The sequence below is a fragment of the Spermophilus citellus genome (genome assembly GCF_964194105.1).
Source record: "Spermophilus citellus genome assembly, chromosome: 4".
In the NCBI taxonomy this organism is placed as follows: Eukaryota; Metazoa; Chordata; class Mammalia; order Rodentia; family Sciuridae; genus Spermophilus; species Spermophilus citellus.
The window spans coordinates 57,075,512-57,097,033 of NC_138185.1; positions in this window are offsets into that span (position 1 = coordinate 57,075,512).

The following is a 21,522-nucleotide window of genomic DNA, read 5'->3' on the forward strand; positions in this document are numbered from 1 at the left end:
TCCTGAATGTTATTATCTCACATTTATCTATTTTTAAAATCAAGTATCTGTCTAGCACAATGAAATTACCAATCAAAACATGTTCCACAGTTTTATTCTCTTTTAATGATGAGTAATATTAAATTGTGTATATATACCAAAGTTTCCCTATCCATTCATGTACTGAAGGGCATCTGGGTTGGTTCCACAATTTAGCTATTGTGAATTGTGCTGTTATAAACAATGATGTGGCTGTGTCCCTGTAGTATGCTATTTTTAAGTCCTTTGGGCATAAACTTAGGAGTGGGATATCTGGGTCAAATGGTGGTTCCATTACAGGTTTTCCAAGGAATCTGCATACTGCTTTCCAGATTGGCTGCACCAATTTGCAGTCCCACCAGCAATGTATGAATGTGCCTTTTCCCCCACATCCTCACCAACACTTATTGTTGTTTGTATTCTTAATAGCTGCCATTCTGACTGGAGTGAGGTGAAATCTTAGAGTAGTTTTGATTTACATTTCTTTAACTACTAGAGTTGTTGAACATTTTTTCATATGTTTTTTTTTTTTTGATTGATTGTATCTATCATCTTCTGAGAAGTGTCTGTTCAGTTCCTTGGCCCATTTATTGATTGGGTTGTTTATTTATTTATTTATTTAGGTGTTAAGGTTTTTGAGTGCTTTATATATCCTAGAGATTAATGCTCTATTTGATGTCCTTGTGGTAAAGATTTGCTCCCATTCTCTAGGATCTCTATTCACCTCACTAATTGTTTCTTTTGCTGAGAAGCTTTTTAGTTTGAATCCATCCCATTTATTGATTCTTGGTTTTAATTCTTGTGCTATAGGACTCTTATTAAGAAAGTTGGGGCCTAATCCAACATGATGGAGATCTGGGCCTACTTCTTCTTCCATTGGGTGTAAGGTTTCTGGTTTAATTCCTAGGTCCTTGATCCACTTTGAGTTGAGTTTTGTGCATGGTGAGAGATAGAGTTTTAATGTTTTCTTTGATATGAGGTTGCTGACTCATTCATAATGGTGATGGGGGGCAGACATGGGAGGAATGAAGGAACTTTAGATAGGGCAAAGGGGAGGGAGAGGAAGGGAGGGGGTGTGGGGGTAGGAAAGACAGTGGAATTAGTTAGACATCATTATCCTAAGAACATGTATGAAGACATGAATGGTGTGAAAGTACTTTGTGTACAACCAGTGACTTAAATAATTGTGCTCTATATGTGTAATATGAAATGAATTATATTCTGCCATCATATATAACAAATTTGAATAAGTAATTTAATTTGAAAAAGTGTTCCACAGGGGGGAATGTGTGTTGATTCTGGAGTGTGTGTGTGTGTGTGTGTGTGTGTGTGAGAGAGAGAGAGAGAGAGAGAGAAAGAGAGAGAGCTATTACTGAAAAGAAATCATTGTGGTTATGGAAAAAAGGAAAATAAGAGTGTTAAAGTTTTCAAGGCTTAGAAATCCCAAGATGACTTTATAAAAATACACAGCTTTATCTGAGAATATTTTGGTGGTAAATGAATGTTATGCTGAATCAAGGCAGTTACCCTATCCGTTATTGATACCTTTCTGTGAAAATATTTAGGAAATACTGTCCTCAAATTGCCCTGTGTTTCAGATAGTGATTGTAAATTGGGGCCTTTTATATTTTTAGAGGGGAAAGGTCAAGAGGTTAAAATAATAATCTCTGCATACAACCCGTTTTGAGCTGCTTTACTCTGTAAAACTGGGTTAGGCATATGTAGAGGCCTAGAAACTGGGCTCCCGTATTGTATTTCCCTCTAACTCCAGATAACACCAAATAAACCCTTAATCACACCAGAAATCACTCAAATTTTACTACCCCTCCTGCCCCTTGACCTGCCACTAGCCTACTTCATTTCCCATGGTCTGGCCTCTTGGCCTCCTTCTTTATAAGCCGTATCACCTGGCCAGCACGCGGCTTCCAGCTCCCACATCCTGTCTGGTTTCTGGTTTCTTCCAGGTTATTCAGAGTTTACAGACTAGATGGGCTGCCGCTGGTCCTTCTCTGTTGCTGGAAATGCTGTTCCCCTGGACTTAGACAGCTTCCTCTCAAACGGGCTCATTTTCTTACAAGTGAGTTAGAGTCCTTCATTGCTTCAGGAAGACTTTTCTTCTTTCTCCCCAGAGAAGTGAGACATTTCTCCCTACCCCAAGTATCAGAGATAAAATGCTGTCTCACCTAAGAACTTTCTTTGTGATTTCCCATCCAGTCTGATTGTTATGAGACTAGAGCACCTATGTGCAGGTCCAAAACCAATAAAAAATTCTTTGTGAAACAAAATAAATACTCAATTTCCTACCTCAAGAATCTGCTTTCAATCTTTAAGAATTTTCAATGTCTCAACCTCAGCATGTCCTAAATTTCCTTTTTCTCCATTATTCCTTTCCCTTTTCTTCATTGAACACCTAACTATATCCCTTTTCTGAAGCTGAGTCCTGTTTCTGCTTATGGTACTGAGTCTTCCATTATAAGATGCTAAACTAAGTGGACCCTTCACTCCCCACTCTGTGATACAGGCAGACTATGCTAGTGGCCAATGACACAGAGATAGATAGACCCAACTTTGAGTCAAGTGCTGTGATATTCTAGTCTTCTGGGCCACTAAAGAGATCTCCTTCTGAAAAACTGGAGGTGACAGTGACCATTTCTAGCGTTATGATGAAGATTAGTGAGTTTTTGTAAAATCCCTTGCACAGAACTAGGAAATAGGAAGAGTTCAATAAATTGAGCTATTATTTTGGCTGTTATTAATCTTTTTTATGATTACTAGCCTTCAATCCCCTAAAAGATGGCCCTTCTGTGTAAGTCAAGGTTAAACTAAAAAACTAGAACCATTAGGAGATATACACACATGAAAACACACACACACACACACACACACACACACACACACATTCCTATATTGATGCTCTTTGATTTATGATGAAACATATTATAGTGGGGTTACATCCCAGTAATCCCAGCACAATTGAAACTTTCTTGAGTCAAAATTCATTTAATATACCTAAACTACTGAACATCACAGCGTAGCCTAGCCCATTTTAAACATGCTTAGAACACTTGCATTAGGCAGTAGTTGGGCAAAATCATCTCACAGAAAGCCTGTTTTATAGCACAGTGTTAAATAGCTCATTCTATGGATTGAATACTGTACTGGAAATGAGAAACAGAATGGTTGTAAGGGTGTGCTTTCACACCAGTATAAAATTAAATATTAATTGGAACATGTATAATTTACAGGGATTTTGTGTGATATGATCCTGGTAGCTGGTTAGTTTCTATAAGGATGCTCTGATTTTATTCTCACATCTGATGCTGGACCTTTAAGATCATAGGAAAGGCAGTCAGGAGCGAAAGATGGATATAAGATGTGTGGTAACAAGTTCAAGTTGGATGAAGCAACATCTGTGTTATCTCTTATTGCCTCTGAATATGATGGTTCAGATATATTGAAGAAACTGAGGACCTTCTTCATGGAACTAAAATCGTAGACCTGGTCAAGAAGCTGAGAGAAGGTCCAGGGTAAGGTGGAGCAGCTGCATACCCAGCTGCTGCTTCACACGAGGCAGGGAAGTCCTCAGATCAATGACACAATGTACTCAAGCTATCAAACCAAAAAGTCTGCTGCATCCTTGCCTCCTTCAAATTCACCTAAAATTACCTTTATGGTTCATCCAAATTAGAAACAAACAAGAAAAGGGATTTTGAGAGGCACAGATCTGATCAGCCTAGTGGACCCATAACAAAGTCACTATGCCTTCCTTCAAAGTTTGTTCTCTTGGTCATCTGCTTTCCAGTTTGCATTAGAGTAGTGGTCTCCAAATCGTTCTTCACTTATTAAATTTTCTTCTGTTGCCACCAGTCATCCTCTTTGACTGATCTTTCTAGCTCTCTGCTCTTATGCCACCATCATTCCTCATCTGATGCCACACAAAGATCCAGGCTGGGGGGACCCTACTTGTTACCTCAGTGTGAAGTGTCCCAGGTGGTCAGATTGATGTTTTTCCTGTCTAAAATACACAAGACCATTTCAGTTTCTGAATTTTGGTGGTGTTTACTCCCACTCCAGGAATTTTCCTTTAACTGCTCTTATCTGCTGTTTAGCCACTTAGAGTCCTACACAAGTCCCTTCTGTCTCCCATGGACCTTCTCACTGCAGATAGCTCAGACTCTGGGGGCTTCTGAGACCCAGCCAGCATGTTCTCCTTTGGGGAAGGGGTTATGTCTTATACAATATTTTCATCACATTTGAATTCCTTTCCACAGCTGGGAACTTGATGGGAACTAATTAAGTATTTTACAGCAAGAGAATTATGTTTTTATATGATTGATCCTATATGCAAGTAGAAAAGCAAAAATGATGTTTCACTGTGTGCAACTCTGTTCTTTAGTATGTAATGTGGCCTTCATTCCCTGGCTGTCAGGACAAGCTTCCCCTAAGCACTGCTTCCTGAGACCTAATTATATGCATTTAGCATTGCATGCTCTGTTGAAATATAATGAAATGAAACATACTACAATGGGTCACATCCCAGTCATTCCATCACAACTGAAACTTCCCAAGTCAAAATTTATTTACTAGCCGGGCATGGTGGCACACGCCTGTAATCCCAGTGGCTCGAGAGGCTGAGATAGGAGGATCTATTTAATCCAAATTCAGAGAGTTCATTATTAATTCCTCCAGAGAAAGCCATTTTTTTTTTGTTATTTTGGAGGAAGAAAACTTGAACCTTGTTTATCATGCAGTCTTGAGCCTTTTTCTTTTTCTGTTTAGAAATGACATTTTACAGCTATTCTCAGGACTCCAGAGTAATTTCCTGGAGCTGCTATAATAAATAACCACAAATTAAGTGCTTCAAGTAACAGAAATATGTTCTTCCAGGGATGTGGAGGCAAGAAGTAGGAACTGAGGTGGTGTCAGATCATGCTTTATCCAAAGACTCTAGGGGAGAATCCTGGAGAAACTTTTGATGGCTTGAGTGGTTCTTTGACTCAAGGCTGCATCACTCCAGTCTCTACGTGGGGTCTGTGAACTCTTCTGTGTCTCAAATCTCCCTCTGCCTTTCACTTATAAACACCATACTCTTAGATTAAGGGTCTAGTTGGATAATCCCAGATGACCTCACCTCAAGATCCTTAATCAAATTACGTATTCAATGACCCATTTTCCAAATAAAATCACATCCACACATTCTGTAGCTTGGGATATGGACACATCCTTTGGGAGGGGGACATCATTCAAATTGTCATAGCTCCTCAGCGCAACCAACCCAAGAGAGGAAAGTGAAAGATGCTTGGCCTCTTTAGGCCCAGATCATGTCTGAGGTTGTCTTTGGCCCATTCTCCTGCATGGTGTCCATGCCCTGTTCAGTCTGTATTCAGTGTGTGAGGGAACTTAACACATGACCAACCCCAAGAAGTGTGGCTCTTTGGGACCACAGCTGGTCATGAGCTGCCATTTCTGCATACTTAACTTGTCACGTAACTTTCTTCCTCTTAGGATATTCCCCCTGAAACCTTGCATTTGCTACCTGCCTCATTAGTTAGGGCTCTGAATGGACTGACAGAAACCTGGCTCACTGAAAAGAGGCAATTAAAGATAACCACAGTTTGATACGTTAATTCCTCTCCACACAGAGTGCTTTAGTCTACCTTTTAGAGCTCTCATTCAAGTTCATAACTGTAAGGAGAAATATTTTCAATGGGGTGAGGGCCAGTGTGGTTATGAGAGCCTTTTTCATCCCTCTACAAAATCGACTACCTGAGTGAGTTGAGCATAGAGCAGACTAATTCCAGTTTGGAAGGGTGTGGACATTGCAGACCTCATGGACAAACCTACCCTCCAGCTTAGCAGTTATCACATTGTGAAGGATCCTGGGAAAAATAACAAGTTGTCTCCTCTGTGAAATTCAGGAAAGAGGACCAAGATCCCCAAGTGGATGGGGCATTACATTAATGATGACAACGATGATCATGAACATGATAAAGATTTGGTATTGTGAAATCAATGTGACGGATTTTATGGATAAGTAAAAGGTACGGAAGGGAACTTGATTCAAGTGAATGGAACAAATGGATGCACTTTTGGATGGATATCTAATAGCTGCATTATTAAGACTTAACTCTTCACTGCTTTTGATTACTATACATTTTCTCTTTTATTAGCTAAAAATCTTTCAGTATGTGGGTCCTGTTGGTTTATGAATATTGTAGAAGTATTTTTGATAATTGTACCTTGATGGACTTGGTTTAGGGTCAGAAAAGGACTTGCTTGATAGTTTTCTGAGGACCTTGGCTTGGATTTATTCTGGGTGGGAAGAAAAACCCTGACTAGGTAGAACCCAGACTTTTTTTTTTTTATCTCTTTGCCCTTGTCTCTGTTCATGTTTCTGTTTTCTCAGAGAAAGTTGCCTGGAAGTGGTTCCTGGGCATGGGTGTCTGATGTTAATGGAAGCAGCTAGAGGAAAAGTCATGCTCCAAGGATTGGAGAGTTTGGTTTAACCTCTGGGTTCACTTTCGATTCCTGAGATGTTGGTCAAAGGTTTCTAATACTCATTGGCAAATAGTGTCTTTGTGTCTGAAAACTAGTTCCTCACACATGAAGCGCTTCATAGGTTCAGAAACCTGAAGGACTCCATGGTTCACAGAGCTGAAAGAGGCTACGGATACAGGTGTTCTTGATAGGGATGGAATTGCCTAGGCCTGTCTCCAGCACTTGACCAGATGGCAGCTTTTAAGGTCCTTGGCCTTTGCTGTGTTTGTTATGAATTCAGCTATGTTGATAGCGCTCCCTGTCTACCCATGGATCGCCTCTTAACCACACCTGCCTTCCTCTACTGCCTTTCTCTTCTTTCTGAGTTCTTTCTTTTCATATATATTTCCTGGCCATAGTTTGTACAAGTATGGCATATGGAGGTAGAAGATTTAGTTTTAAATTCAGCTTAATTACTTGTTTTTTTTTTTCTCAGAACTTCATCAAATTATTTCACTTTCCTGAACCTTAATTTTTTTTTTAAATTTTCTATACAAGGCAAACAACAACTTCTGTGTTGGTCTACTGTGTGATGTGACTGTACTCAGTAGTATCTGTGGAACTCTTTGTAACTGTCAAGTGTTCCCCAAAGGAGAATGATCACTTGTGTATTCCTGGCTGGGCATGAGTGGTCAAACCATGGGGAGAGTAAAATACCCTGAAAGGGTACAAAAACAAAACAAACAAACAACAATAACAACAACAAAAAACAAACAACAGTGGACAGGTAAGTTTAGACAGATGATGCAGACTCAACCCAGAAGAACTCTAGGTGCAGGGAGCAGACCTTGAAGATGAACCAGGATTACAGTTATTTTATAGGTGAGGACACTGAAGCCAGAGGGGTAAAGGGCTGGGTCTAGCCCCTAGATCTTTCTTCCTATTTCCATTATTTTAAAAGTATTTATTGTTATATGCAAAGACCTCACTTACAGACTTATTTGTTGCTTTTCTAATCTCTAGCTTACTCCAATACCACTTAGATTTTCAGCTCCTGGAGAGCTGGAGCTAATCTGACTGACTTGTTTCTGTGTGCTCAGAGGTGCACACAATGCCAGCATACGACGGGCCCTGCCTGATGAAGAAACGTCCAACTGGCAACGTGCCCAATACCTCTCCTGACTCTCAGACCAGTGGCCTTGCTGGTTCTGCTGCATCTTCCCATTTCAGGGTATAAATCCTGCAGGGTTGCCCTTTCTTTCTTCTAGGCTTTGGATGTCTCCATAATAGAAATCCTCAGCAGAGAACTGACTGTCATTTTCCATCTGCTTCTAGGAAATTAATAGAAACAGAAGATTGCTAATAGGTCAACAAGCTACTCATGTGGAAGGTGTGAGAGAAGGGAGCTCCATGAGGTCAGACATGGGGCTGGCATGTTTATGATTGTGTGTCAATGACTGGGTGAGTGACTGGCCCATAGGAGACCTTTGGAAAATGTCTGTTAATGAGTAAGTGGCCTCTTTAGAATATTGATAAACGTGTAGCATGACTGCAAGATGATTATCCAAATGACACATTGATGGCCCTTCAATATTTTGAAAGAGGGAGAGACAAGGGCCATGGGATGACACAGGACATGGCATGCTTTCATCTGTCAATGGAAGTCAGAGTATCTGGTTGGGTAGTTTCCATGCAGATGGGGGTGTGGTGTGGGAGCAACTGCAGCTGCTGTTGGAAGGAGCCAGCCATCAATGAAGCCGTAAATATGCCATGGACCCACACTGTGATGCTGACAGATGCCCTCCCTGTGAGGCTCCGATGGGGAGGCATTCCTGGAGTCCAGATTTTAAATTAGATTCACCTGAGCCCAGCCAGTGAACTGTCATCCTTCCAATGAAATGGAAAAGAAGGAGGGGGGCAAACAGAATAAAATCTTTGTAGCTCAGCCTACCTGACTTTCCTCAGTGGGAGACACATGAATAGTGTTTCGTGTCAAAGAGAGGTAGTTAAAATGCAGACTGCTCAGTCCTGGTCTCAGGATTTGGGAGGTGTGGTTCATGCCTGTGGACCTCTCATCTTCCCTTCCTTTGATCTATCACTTGATGTGGAGAAGGGCTTTTATGTGTGATTCCTGTACAATGGGTAATTTAGTTCATTCCATTATGAAAAGATAGTAAGTCTAGTTCTAGTATATTTGCTTCAGTTATTCTTTAAAGTACTTAGGAATGTATTATTCTCATATGCTTTAGGTAGCCCGAACACTTTTTAAGCCTGGTTGTTTCTAAGATAATTTTTTGAGCTCCTTTTAGCCAGCTGAGTAACTTGAAAATTAAAAAAATAAAATGAAGATGAAGGCATGGTCTCTGCCAGTGTGCACATTTGTTTGAGAAAGGGTGATGCCAAGGGAATATATTGGCAACACATCAACCAGAAAAAATTTACCTTATTTATAATTGAAATTGGCATGACATCATGCCTGTTAAATTTCAGGTCCATTTCTGGTCTTTGTATGCAGTGTAACCCATATTTAAAAAATACCCTCCCCTACTTAAAGTCAAAGTATTACATTTTGGAGTTAGTTTCCTTGGCATTTTTACAAGCAGCAAACCACTAAAGTCTTGATCTGAGCTCAGGCATGACTATATCTGAGTGAAGTGGCTGCCCACAGGAAAGTACAAGTTCATCAAATTTGGTTGAACCCATGCTACCCAAGTAGTAGCATTTGACTCACAAACCACATGTTTGCACTTTATTTAAAAATTATGTCAAAAGTTTAAAGCTTGGAGGGAGAAAAATAAAACTTCTTCCACATTTGTATTTTGCAGAGGAAACTACATGGACTATTATTTCTCTTAGAATATACTTAAAGATAGTTAGCTGAATTGCCCTTAGCCTCTAAAATAAATATTGCATTCACCTGAGCTTTCTTGGGAAGGACTTATAAAAAGGAATAATGAATTTTAGAACTTTTATTTTAGTTGAAGAAGCATGAGGGAGGAACAAGGTGGTATCTTAGTCTATTTTCTGATGCTACAACAAAATATCAGAGACTGAGTAATTTATAAAGATGAGAAGCATTTTGGATTACAATTCTTTAAACTGGGAAGTCCAAGAGCATGATTTCATCATCTTCTCAGCACCTGGTAAGGGCTCTCTTACTGAATCATAGCATGGCTGAGGGCATCACATGGCAAGGCAGAGCAAGTGTGCTAACTCAGGTTTCTCATAAAATCAATAGTATTACCATGAGGGCCCAACAGTCATATAATTCTAATCACCCTTCAAAGACACTGTCTCCAAATAATATTGATATATAAATTGGGAGCTTAAGATTTCAATACCTTAATTTTGGGAGATACATTCAAACCATAACTGGTGGTTTCTAAGATATAGAAGGATGGAGGAGAATTTGATTTTTTTCCCACCTAATTGGAGAAATGGGCAATAATGTATATTACTATGGTGGCTGAGTAATTTCTGAAGTTATATATCTGAACTCAATATTTTATAGGCCTTTTACCTCAAAGCAGAGCTCTATCCAAAAAGATGCTTTATGGGCTAACTTTTAGTGTAATTAAGATGATAGTATTTGTGTATAGGACAGGGTTGAAAATGAGTGAAAAATACATGTATAGGGTATAAAATTATTGTAGAATACTTTGAATAAGAGAAGACCTAGTATTAAAGGAAGATATGGTAAGTCTGGAAGATAACTTCTTCCACATCAATGCTAAAAGTTCTTTTTCCAAAGCAAAACATTTCTAGTTGTCCCATCTTTCTTCTTTATCACTAAAGGATAATGAAAACATTTAAATTATTTTCACCTACTTATGATATACTCTTCTCTCTTTGGAGGTGTAACTTTTGAATGGTGCTCTAAACTTTTAGTAACTAGACGGAATATTTTGCTCTCTTCTAGCCAAGCAGTCAGACTGTGAATATTTTTGTTGGCAAAGAAACAAAACAGAGAATTTCTTCAAAGCTCTGATGCACAATGTCCCAGAAAGGAGAGCAAAGAATGGATCCTCAGACTGGTAGAGACTGAGGGCATCTGATGCTGGAGCAGTCAAGACCCTTGAGCCACTCAATGGCAGCCCTCTGGGAAAGAGATGGGCCTTTGAAGAGATCAAAGGTTGTGTCTGCCAACACTGGGGTTCCAAGTCTTGCTAAAAATCCCATAATCCAAAGACATAAGACAAGAGGCAATGTTGGATTGCAGGGGATCTTGAAGACATCAGCTATGGTAATATTAGTTTCTCTCTGAATAGTTTTAGAGATTAGAAGTTTTCTCCTATTTCCATAGAACCAAGTAAGTTCCATGGATTTTGGAGTGAACCTGGGAGAAGGCATATGGCCCAAGTAATGCCAGAATTTTCTACTAATCCAGTCAAAAGAGGATAGGGTAATTTTTAAAGCAGCTCACAGATTCTTTGTTATTTGTTCTTCCAAGTAGTGCCACTTATTTCTGTTCTCTTTAGTGTGACCCCTTCTTGGTGTCTTGCTTCTAGTCAAAAATAGAGTGATGGAAATCACTTCCAAGGTTAGGTCATAAAACTCTGGAGAGACTGTGGCTTCTCTCTTGGCTGTGTTGTCCCCCACCCTTGGGTTGCTTGTTCTGTGAGAAGGAGCAAGATATGATCAATGTGGATGGAAATTCCTGGCTATTTTCCAGCACAAACAGATGTTTTTTTCCCTCATAGCCAGCAGAGTGCCAGCAACCTCCCAAGTGAGGTACCCATTAGCTTCACTTTATGCTCTTCATTAGACACGAGCCACCATGTCCAGTCCACACCAAATCAGAGGGGTTTACATCAGATTATGTATCCAAGGGCATGAGGCTCACTGGGGGCCACAAAAACTACTATAAGACCAATACAGCTTCAAAAATTTATTTGAAGGATGAGGAACATGTTTCCCTGTGGATCTGACTTGCTGAAGTAGTAAGTTCCTTGCTGAAGGGGATTCCTTGGTGCTGTGCTTTGTGCATCAATCCTAAAGGCAAATCCTTGGTCATTTTCAGATCCCCAAATCAGCTGGATGATGTGTTGAGTGCACCATTAAGAGTCTGACAAACCAAGCCTTTCTTCCCTCACAAGCCAGGCCTTACATATATTCTCCTATCAGAGCCTCTAGGACCTGGGTAGTACGAGGTAAGCCACTTCTCACTGACTGCAGAATGAATCAGCACTTAAGCTTGGAAACGTGTTTTGAGATCTGCTTTCCACAATGACAGGATTGTTCTCAAGAATCACGGAAGAAGCAGGTTGCTAAGATGAAACTCAGTCACTCAGAGCAACATCAACTTTAATAGCATCTCTTGAATGTCTGAATAATAGAAGTCTAGTACTTATAGTTTTCTCTTCATATTTGTACTAAAGTCAGAGGAGAGAGAAGCGGGCGGTGGCGGGAGGTGGGGGACAGCACCACACCAGAAATATACCATTTACTAAGATAATTATAATCTTTCAACAAAGAACGCATTCTACTGCCTATCAATGTGCTTGTGTGCGATGTGTGTATGTGTGTGCACGTGTGTGTGTATGTGTGTGTGTGTGTGTAAGAGGGAGGGGAGGGGAGGGTAGGAGAGACTGAGCTACTAGGATTCTGTTGTTACCAGCCCTTAAAAAATAACAAAGGTATTAAATAATATATGAAGCCAGGTACTGGGCCAGGGGCTAGTTTTCTCCCTGTGAATCCTGCCATTTACATTTTTGCTCTGTGTCTCTCAGCAGCACCTTGCCATGTAATTGAGCACTCTGTGTTGGATTTCACCCTGCCTATTCTGTTGGGTTCTCACAGGGCTTCCACCTTCAAGACCCCTACTTTGTGATTGCTGCTTGTTCTCTTGGACTCCAGTACTGTCTGTTTTTTTTTCCCAGGAATTCAAAAATGCGTATTTGTAAAATATGATCTCTTTCTTTCTCTCTTCTCAGATGGAAAGAATTGTGCTAAATGAAATTTTAAGTGGGTCCACTAAGCGTGTATAATAGTACTTCTCACAGTGTGTAAGTGAGCAATATAATGAGCTTGTGGAGCAGATGTGCACTGGTGTCTGGCTCCAGTGTTGCCCCTGGCATGCTGGAAGTCTTCCAGCAGAAGTGGTGACGTTCAGCTGAGTTGCTGTCACAGGGCACAGGCTGACATTTTGGCTGAATTTTCTCCTCTCAAGTCCTTCATCTCCTGAAAACCAATGATTCCACAGATGCAAACCTTATGAACAACTGGACATGTCTTGTTGGTCTAAGTGCTGTCCTAGTTCTTTCCCTTCAGGGTCTTATCACAGAAGTTTTGAATGATTGAACATATCAGTGAATAAATAGGAATTACATGTACACATTCTGACTTCTCACATTGTGTCAGGGTCTGCATGTACTGCTGACGTGTGTTAGGAGGGCCTGGGTTTAAGCCTTCCTCTTTGTGCAGCTGAATAAACATGGACATATTAATCCAATTCCCTTCTACACATGGCATGTTGTACTGGTAATACTGATCCTACAGTTATGTATGGTGCAAGAGTACGAACATAGGAAAGTTGCTAGGCAGTATTTAGCATTTTGTAAAGGTTCAAAAAACTACTCTCAGGCAATGTAGAAAAACAAAGGGTATGGACTTCATTTGGCATATAATTTACCTTTTATTTATTTGTTATATTTACAAGTATGCTTCTTTATTTTCAGGCTGGAAGCTATTGGAAGTTACTGGTAATGTCATATAATGCTTTGATGTATCAGTGCCTGGATGAGTGCTTTATTGAGTAATTCCTCAAATTAAAAAAAATATTAAAAAACAGAGTTAGCTAAATGAAAGAAGATCTAGATTCATATCCTGGTCTAAATTCTTCTGTGGGCCTCCTTTTTCTCTCTTATAACAATTTTAAAAAATCCTTCAGAGTTGCAATGGCAAATGAATATGTTAAAGTGCTTTTCAGGATACCCAGCACACAGCCTGTAAAAAACTTTAGTTCCCCTTCTTTCTTATACTGAAAGTGGCAAGAATCCCTCAGCTGTGTTCTTGCCCTAGGTGGCCCTGGTGAAGAGGGTCCTAAGTCCCAAGGGGCAGGTGAGTGGAGATGGTTGAAGTGATGTGTGTGTGTGTGTGGGGGGGGCAGGTAAGTGGAGATGGTTGAAGTGATGTGTGTGTGTGTGTGTGTGTGTGTGTGTGTGTGTGTGTGTGTAGGTGCACACATGTGCACACATTATGTGTCCACAGCCAAGGACAGAGCAGCTTTTCTGGTTCTTTTGTCTCAGAATCCTCTTCTGAAAGGCATGCTTAGTTGTCGATGGGTTTTGCCTCTAAGTTACAGCTCTCTCCTCCTTCCCTTGAGCAGATGCTACCACCCCCTTATGGGCCAGTGTCATTGCTGGCTTACACTGATGAGCTAATTACATCTGTGTGTGTATTAGTATTCTGATAACACAGAATGGCCTCTTGAAGAGTTCTTACACAACCCTCGCACTTCAGAAATCTCCACAGAGCCCCATGCCATCTACTCCTAAACTTCAAGTCTTCCTTCATGGGCACCCCTGCAGTTCCATGAAAGCTTCAGTTCAGTCTCTCCTTTGTCACTTTTAGTAAGTGGTTGTTGTTTATTGTGCTGTAATTTTTGTTTTGTTTTGTTTTGTTTCACATCTACCGTCCTCTACTGGACTTGTGAGTTCTTAGAGACCAGAAGCTAATGCAACTTACCTATCCTTACCATCTCTTTCCAATCAGTGCCTGCTCAGGAACATTTTACAGAATGAGCAGATGGGTGAGTTAAAAAAATAATAATGATGATGACTTAAAAAAACAGTGGCTCAGCTCAAGAGGTAAAGTGGAAAAGAACATGAAAGGGGAGTTCCTGTCGATGTTTTTCTCTTTTTTATCTCCCATTCTTTCTGCTGTCAGCTTTCTTGTTGGCTCTAGCACTCATGTGAAGCCAGACCAAGTGTCAATCTACCATATATCACTTCTCACCCCTGTCACATCCCTTTATAGATTGGTTACAATAAATGGATTTGTCTGTTTTCTGGAATACTTATAGTATAAGAAGTATCAGGAGTAATAAACCCAGCTTTCATCTTTGTACGTTTGGAAACCCCTCATGTAGGGAAGTGACCATGGCTAGAGGGAAAATGGTTGTTTTCCACTTGGCTGATACATCAGGCTTCACTTCAGTGTCTTCTACTCTCAGTGGAGACTTGGTGTCATTTCTGACAGCAGGCAGGTTCTTTCCTCCTAAGGAAGGTACTGAATTTACTGGGGTCCCCAAAGGCTTTGTTTAAGACCTATTGAGCCCCTCTTGATGAATAGAGATGTATTTTGTGGAATAAGAATGAAAACACATAAGTACTCTTTTTCACCCTCTATGTCTTCTTCTCCAACTCCTCTTGCACTTACTCTAGCATAGAGAAAAAAGAGATAAAAGTCACTTCCTGGTTTTAGGTTCATAAATCCTAAACCCATTAGAAGGATTTTTCTTAGTAACTCTAACGTATATTCTTTATGGTGGAGTGCCTCTGATGGAAAGTCATCAGAAATGACAAATGGGGAGGATTTCTTCTAGGAAGAAGGCACATTTCTCCTTAGATAGATGTGAATTGTATCCTGGAGAGATGAGCCCAGTGCAAGATTTGTAACAGAACCCCAGTGAGAACGTCTGTCCATGCATCCCAACAAATGGGGCTACGCACAATCTCCAAGAGATGTCCTACTTTCAGGGGAGCATGTGACCTAGAGACTCTCTCTGGACTGAAAAAGGACTCAATGTCCAGGGAAGCAAAGTCTCAGCCAAGTGACTGGAAATAGGGCTTAGGGACTCTGCAGGGGCCATATAACATTGACTGAGATTTCAGTTACCAAAATATGAAGTTGGTGCTTGAAATAAAAATGAAATAAGTTATAGGTGAACAAGGAAAGGTAAATTCTTATACTCTAGGATTTATGGACCTAAAGCTGTTTTGTCTACAAGTTTCTTCTTTATATCAGGCTCATGAGGACTTGGGATGTTATGCTTGATGTTGGTGGCCACGGGTGACGGACCACACCTGGAACTTTCCAGGAAGTCTTCTCTGTCATTGCCTTTGCTCCACCATCTCCTCTTGCTGAGGTCTCACTTATCCCATGCTTTTCCTGATGCCCCCTAGTGGGGGTACTAGACATCTTCAGGCATATACTGCCAGACTAGACAGAGAAAACTCAATGTGCACAGATGCTGAGGAGATGAGTAGTCCTACCCTTGAGTGCAGATATTCAAGTAAGTGGTGCACTGAGTTCAGTACTCATCAGGATTATTGTGGAAAATCACAGAAAATCCAATTTAATATTATTTGATCTTTTAGGCAATTATCTGGGTGATAGAGTCAGAAAGCCCAAGGAGATGCAGGCATAGTAGAATCAGGATGATTTATCCAGGACTAGGTTTCTTTCTTCAGTTTATCTTGGTTTTATCCATAGGTCTGGATTGTTTTCTTTGAGGCCCTCAGGAATTCAGGGTTAAAACCAGGCTACTGCTCATGTCCCAGAAGGTTTCCCTCTCTCAGAAGTCCTAATTTAAGTCTTAAAGGAGTGTATTATTGGTTCTCAATAGTTTCCAATGGCCCAAGCCAAATGTTGTGCCCAGGGGATGCCACACTCTGATTCTCTAGCTTGATGGACAGATTTAGCTCTGGACCTGTAGAAGAGTCTGTATTCACCACACACAGACTGAGAAAGGGTCAAAGTAAGGGAATGTAGGTGAGGCTGGCAACAGTGAGAGAACCAGGATGGTTTTTATCCAGAAAAAGGAAACAGATTCTGGGCAGGCCCAAGCAGTGCTTGTTAATAAGAGGTAACATCATCCCTCAGAACCCATGAGGTATTGTTCCAAGAACCATCCTTTCCTACCTGACATGGATATCAAAGTTGGAAGATGCATAAGTCCCTTATATAAAATGATGTAGTACTTGCAGAGAACCTATGCTCATCTTCCCATATACTTTACATCATCTCTGGATTACTTATAATACCAAATAGAATGTAAATGCTATACCAGCTGTTGTTATACTGTATTGTTTAGGGAATAATGATAAAGAAAAAAGTCAGAATATGCTCAGTACAGGTACAATTTTTTATAATTTTTTTATCTGAGTTTGGTTGAATTCAAATATGTGGAAATCACATAGATGGAAGGCCAACTGTTTTTATAACCTTCAAGAGAAATGGCTGCGGGAATTGGTGAGGCTTGGAATACAAAGGTTTTGAGATGCTGTATTTGTGAGTCTAGATTTTATGGTATTGCAATGAATAGAACACAATTATTTGCGATGGCAGGAGCAGGAAGATTATAACCAATTAGTGGGAGAGGACACCAGAACATGATAAGGAGAGGGGCTGGACATTCTTGGAGGCATGGTGCATCTTTGTTTTCACTTTTTGTTTTTAAAACAAGCACTTTTGAAGGTAATGTAATAATTAATATAGATGCTTTGGGTTTTCTTCTTTGATTAAAAAAAGTCAAATTAGACCACCAAAATGATTACAATTTTATTTGTCTTTATTTGTTAAGTGCAATAGGTTCCCCATGCCATACAGGATATTGAATGGATCTATGACAAGTAGAAATATGATGCATGCACTCATCATGCCCCATATTTTTGAGATTAAAATGTTTGTATCCCATCTCCTGATAGAGGATTAATATCTAGAATATATAAAAACCCCAAAAATGTAACACATGCACACACAAAAATCCCAAACAACTCAATCAATAAATGGGCAAATGAACCAAACCCTGTCTCCAAATTAAAAAAAAATATATATAGGTCTGGGATGTGACCCCAGTGGTTAAGCACCCTTGGGTTCAATCCATGGTACAAAAAGAAGAAGAAGAAGAAGAAGGAGAAGGAGAAGGAGAAGGAGAAGGAGAAGGAGAAGGAGAAGGAGAATTGGCCAATAACTCTATGAAAAAAATGTACAACATCAGGGAAATATAAATCAAAATACATTGATAATTCATCTTATCCCAGTGAAAATGACTTTCATCATAAATACAATAAATAAATATTGTCAAGGTTGTGGAAGAAAAAGGAACCCTATGCAACATTAGTGAGATTGTGACATAGCATAACCACTGTGGAAACCAGTATGAAGGTTTGCCACAAACTAAAAATAGAATCACCATATGATCCAGCTATACCATTCCTGGGCAAATACCCAAAGTATTTGGGTATTAAAGTAAGATATTCTAAAAATATCTGCATACCCATGTTTATTGCAGCATAATTCATAATATCTAAGTTATGGAATGAGCCTAGTTGCCAATCAACAAATGAATGGAGAAAATGTGGTATATATACACAATGAAATAGTTTTCAGTCATAAAGAATAATGAAATTATGTTATTTACAGGAAAATGGACATAACTCAAGATAAATGTGTTAAGCCAAATAAGCCATCTCATCGAGACAAGTTGCTCATGTTTTTCCTCAGATGTGGTAACAAGGAAAAAATAAAAAGACAATTTTAAAGTCATAAGAACATCATTAGAGAAGATGAAGGGGGATCAGTGGTAAGGTTGCTGAGAGTAAGAAAGGATAATGGAGGAATGGATATGTTCAGAGTATTTTTGTTATTTGTGTGTACAAATATGCCACAATGAAACTCATTATTTTGTATGATCAAAATTCACTAAAATAATATCAATTTTTTTCCATCTTGGAAAAGGGAGATTTAAATGATTATTTTTTTCTGGAAGTTTTACTTCTACCTTAATGAACTTGTAACCCATATATCAAATGGATACAGGTCCTTGACCCTGAATATTGGTATTGGTGTCTTCTACACATCCATATGGATCTGGGAGTTCTAGCAAAGGAGGGCTCACATTTAAAATTGCGTTGGTGAGTGATGTAATGCATGTACTGTTGGAAATCACTCATAATCTCACTGTGAGAAGTTTTAGAAGTAGCCATCTTTATTTGAAGTAATATGCTTAATCTAAATAAAAGAGAAAGGTTTGGAGAGCCTCAGCATGAAAAAAAAATGCAAAAGGCTGACGCTCTTCCGACATTTTCCCAAGAGGTTTAAACATTGTTCTAGGACTTGGCATAAGAGCCCTGCACATTTTGCAGAGTTCACAGCTGTTTAGATTTAAGATGTAATTACATTTAATTATCAGTGTCAGATAAAACACACACAGTCACTCAGTTCCAAGTAGAACCATAGAGATGAGGAAAGTGAAGTTGGCCACAGAGAAGTTACACTTAAAGATGTGGCTTTGATCCCTTTCAAAAGAAGTTCCTTGCCATCAGAGGGGAGTTACAGTAGAGACTCCGGATACCAAGAATGTTGGAAGATTTATGTGCCAATTCTCAGTGAGATTTATTTTGATAAATTGTACCGTATCAATATGTAAAAATCTAATAAATATAACTCTTTAAAGAGGGGGCTGCTCTAATTTTACTGTTTCGGAGAAGAGGTTTGGCAAAAAGTCAGAATGTGCATTAAAAACACACTTTCAAGAAGTCTAATAAATAAAGTCTTTGAAATATGGTTTCCTAGTGAAAGGCATTTTAAATCATTTTGATAGAGAATCTAAATTAGACCTTTAAATAAGAAAGGCAAGTTCCCTTAACTTATTATTTATAGATCGTTTGGAAATAAAAATCTATGCAAACTGATTTCTTCTTCCGTTCTTCACGAGGCAACTCTATTGTTAAGTTTTAGCAGCACATGGGGTTAGCTGGAAAATGTTCTCTAGTTAGTATGTAGCTTAGTATCTGCTGGATGCTGTGTGAGATGCATCATGGGAACTGTCTCATATTGTCTTGGCTGAAGAAATTCAGCGGATAGGACTTGGATCCAGAATGCCTTGAGCAAGTTGCTTCACCCAACTATGGCTTCATTTCTTCCCTTTTAAGTTAGGCCAGTCTTAGTACCTGACCACTAGGATTACTGGAGGGCTAATTGATTTGGGGTATATACAGTACTCAGCACTGTGCTTGGTGTGTAGACAGTGTCCTCAAATGCAAAAGAGAAAAGGTTGGAAGAGCGTCATAACATAATCTTCCTCATTTTATCTAGGTAAAGATGGCTAAGAAATTTACCCACAGTCACGCAGCTGGTGAGAGATAGAACTTGGATTCAAACGTTGAGTGTCAATTCTGTTTGGGAACATCCTCAGATCAGTGCACATTTAGAATAGTGTTCTTTATCACTTCTCAGAATATGCTGTGTTTTTATTCATTCGTCCCACATGTATGTTGTATATATTTGTGTATGTTATATATCTATAGCATATACTATATAATATAGTATTATACAGTATGTTAGATGTCAATATACTTTATATTATGCATCATGTATTATGTTGCATATAACACACACGTTGTATGTGTATACACACACACAGTGCCTGACAAGGTGGTTTGACTTAAATTTTTTAGGCTTTATGATAAGGCAAAGCATACACATTCAGTAAACTCTGTACTTTGGCTTTTCAATTTTGATGTTTTCTTAGGATAGCAATATGTAGTCCAATCCTCTCTCATAATGATCCCTTATCACAGTTCCAAGACATTCAAGTGATCATGAAAGGAAACAACTGATTCTTTACTGTGTGCTGTGCTGCCTGCATTTGGGGATAAAGTATTCAACAAAATATCAAACATTTTATTATAAAATAGTCTTTGTTTAAACAAATCCACCCAATTTTAGGCTAACATTAACTGTTCTGAGCTAAGATAGTCTAGGATATAGTCTCAGCTAAGCTATGATGTTTGGTAGGTTAGGTGTATCAAAAGCATTTCAATTAAGATATTTTCAGTTTATGATGGGTTTATTGGGATATAACTCCATCATAAGTTCAGGAGGATATAATTCATAACATTATGCCATATTTTGTACATATCATGTGCATCTAGTATATGCACTATGTAGCATATGATATTCTTATCTGTATACACATACATCTACATTGTGTGAACTTTATGCAGGGCACTAGGGATAGAATGTAACAAGACTCTATTTATTGGATCACCTTACAGTAGAAAAAGGTAAGAAAAGATATGTCAACAATTACAGTAAAGTGTGCTAGCCATTACCATCAAGAAATGCATGTTACCACTAAGGCACATAATGGTGGTAGAGCTAGGACAGTAACTTACTGTGAGATGAATGGATGATGACAATCTAGTTATTTCCATTAGACTCCTCTTGAAGTAATATTTCAATTTACTAGAATGCCCCAACCCCCAAATATTTTGGATAACTGAGATGTTTCTTTGATAACCACAAAAATAAAAAAAAATGGTCAGGATATCGTTTAAGGTAGTTTATGTTGATTATGAGGAACTTGGTCAAGTAATGAAAATTGGTACCATGCTCAGCCATTTTTGGGTTAGAATATCGTTTCTGCCACTTCACAGTTGGGTGACTTGACTATTTCATTTAATTTGTCTTAAACTCGCTATCTGTCTCCTTAAAAGGGGGATGATGCTTCTTTCATAGGACTTGCACATGTTTAAATGTCCTTGGTCCCATATTTGGGCCAGATATGAAATTTCCTTATCCTTGACAGGTATGCAGATAAAGAGTGCTAGGGCACTGAATAGGTCATCTATGGGGTGTCAGGCTCCTGGTCCCTGGACACATTGATGTTGAATAACATGCTATAACATGAACCAGTTCTGTGATTGTTCTTTCTGTAGATTCCTCAAGACAAGACTAAGGTTTGGATAGGGCTAGGAGAATGCTCAGCCATTCTTCTTTGGCGTCTGCTGTTCATTATTGAGAATTTGTCTGTCCTGAAATCTATTTAGTAAGGCCCATTCTGAAGGCAGCAAAGTTTAAAGCCACTGTTTTGACTAGTTTAGGATCAGTCTGCACTTTACTCTGTGAGCCCAAATTCAGTTCAGAACTCCTTGTCTAGCCTCCAAACACCACTTCTGTCTTTAGAAAATAATATACTACCCAGAGGAAACATTTCATAATTGGCAGTTTGGATGCTGCTGCATTGAAATGTAACTTGAACTTAGTGACCCCCTAACCCCAACTGCCAGGCATTGGTTT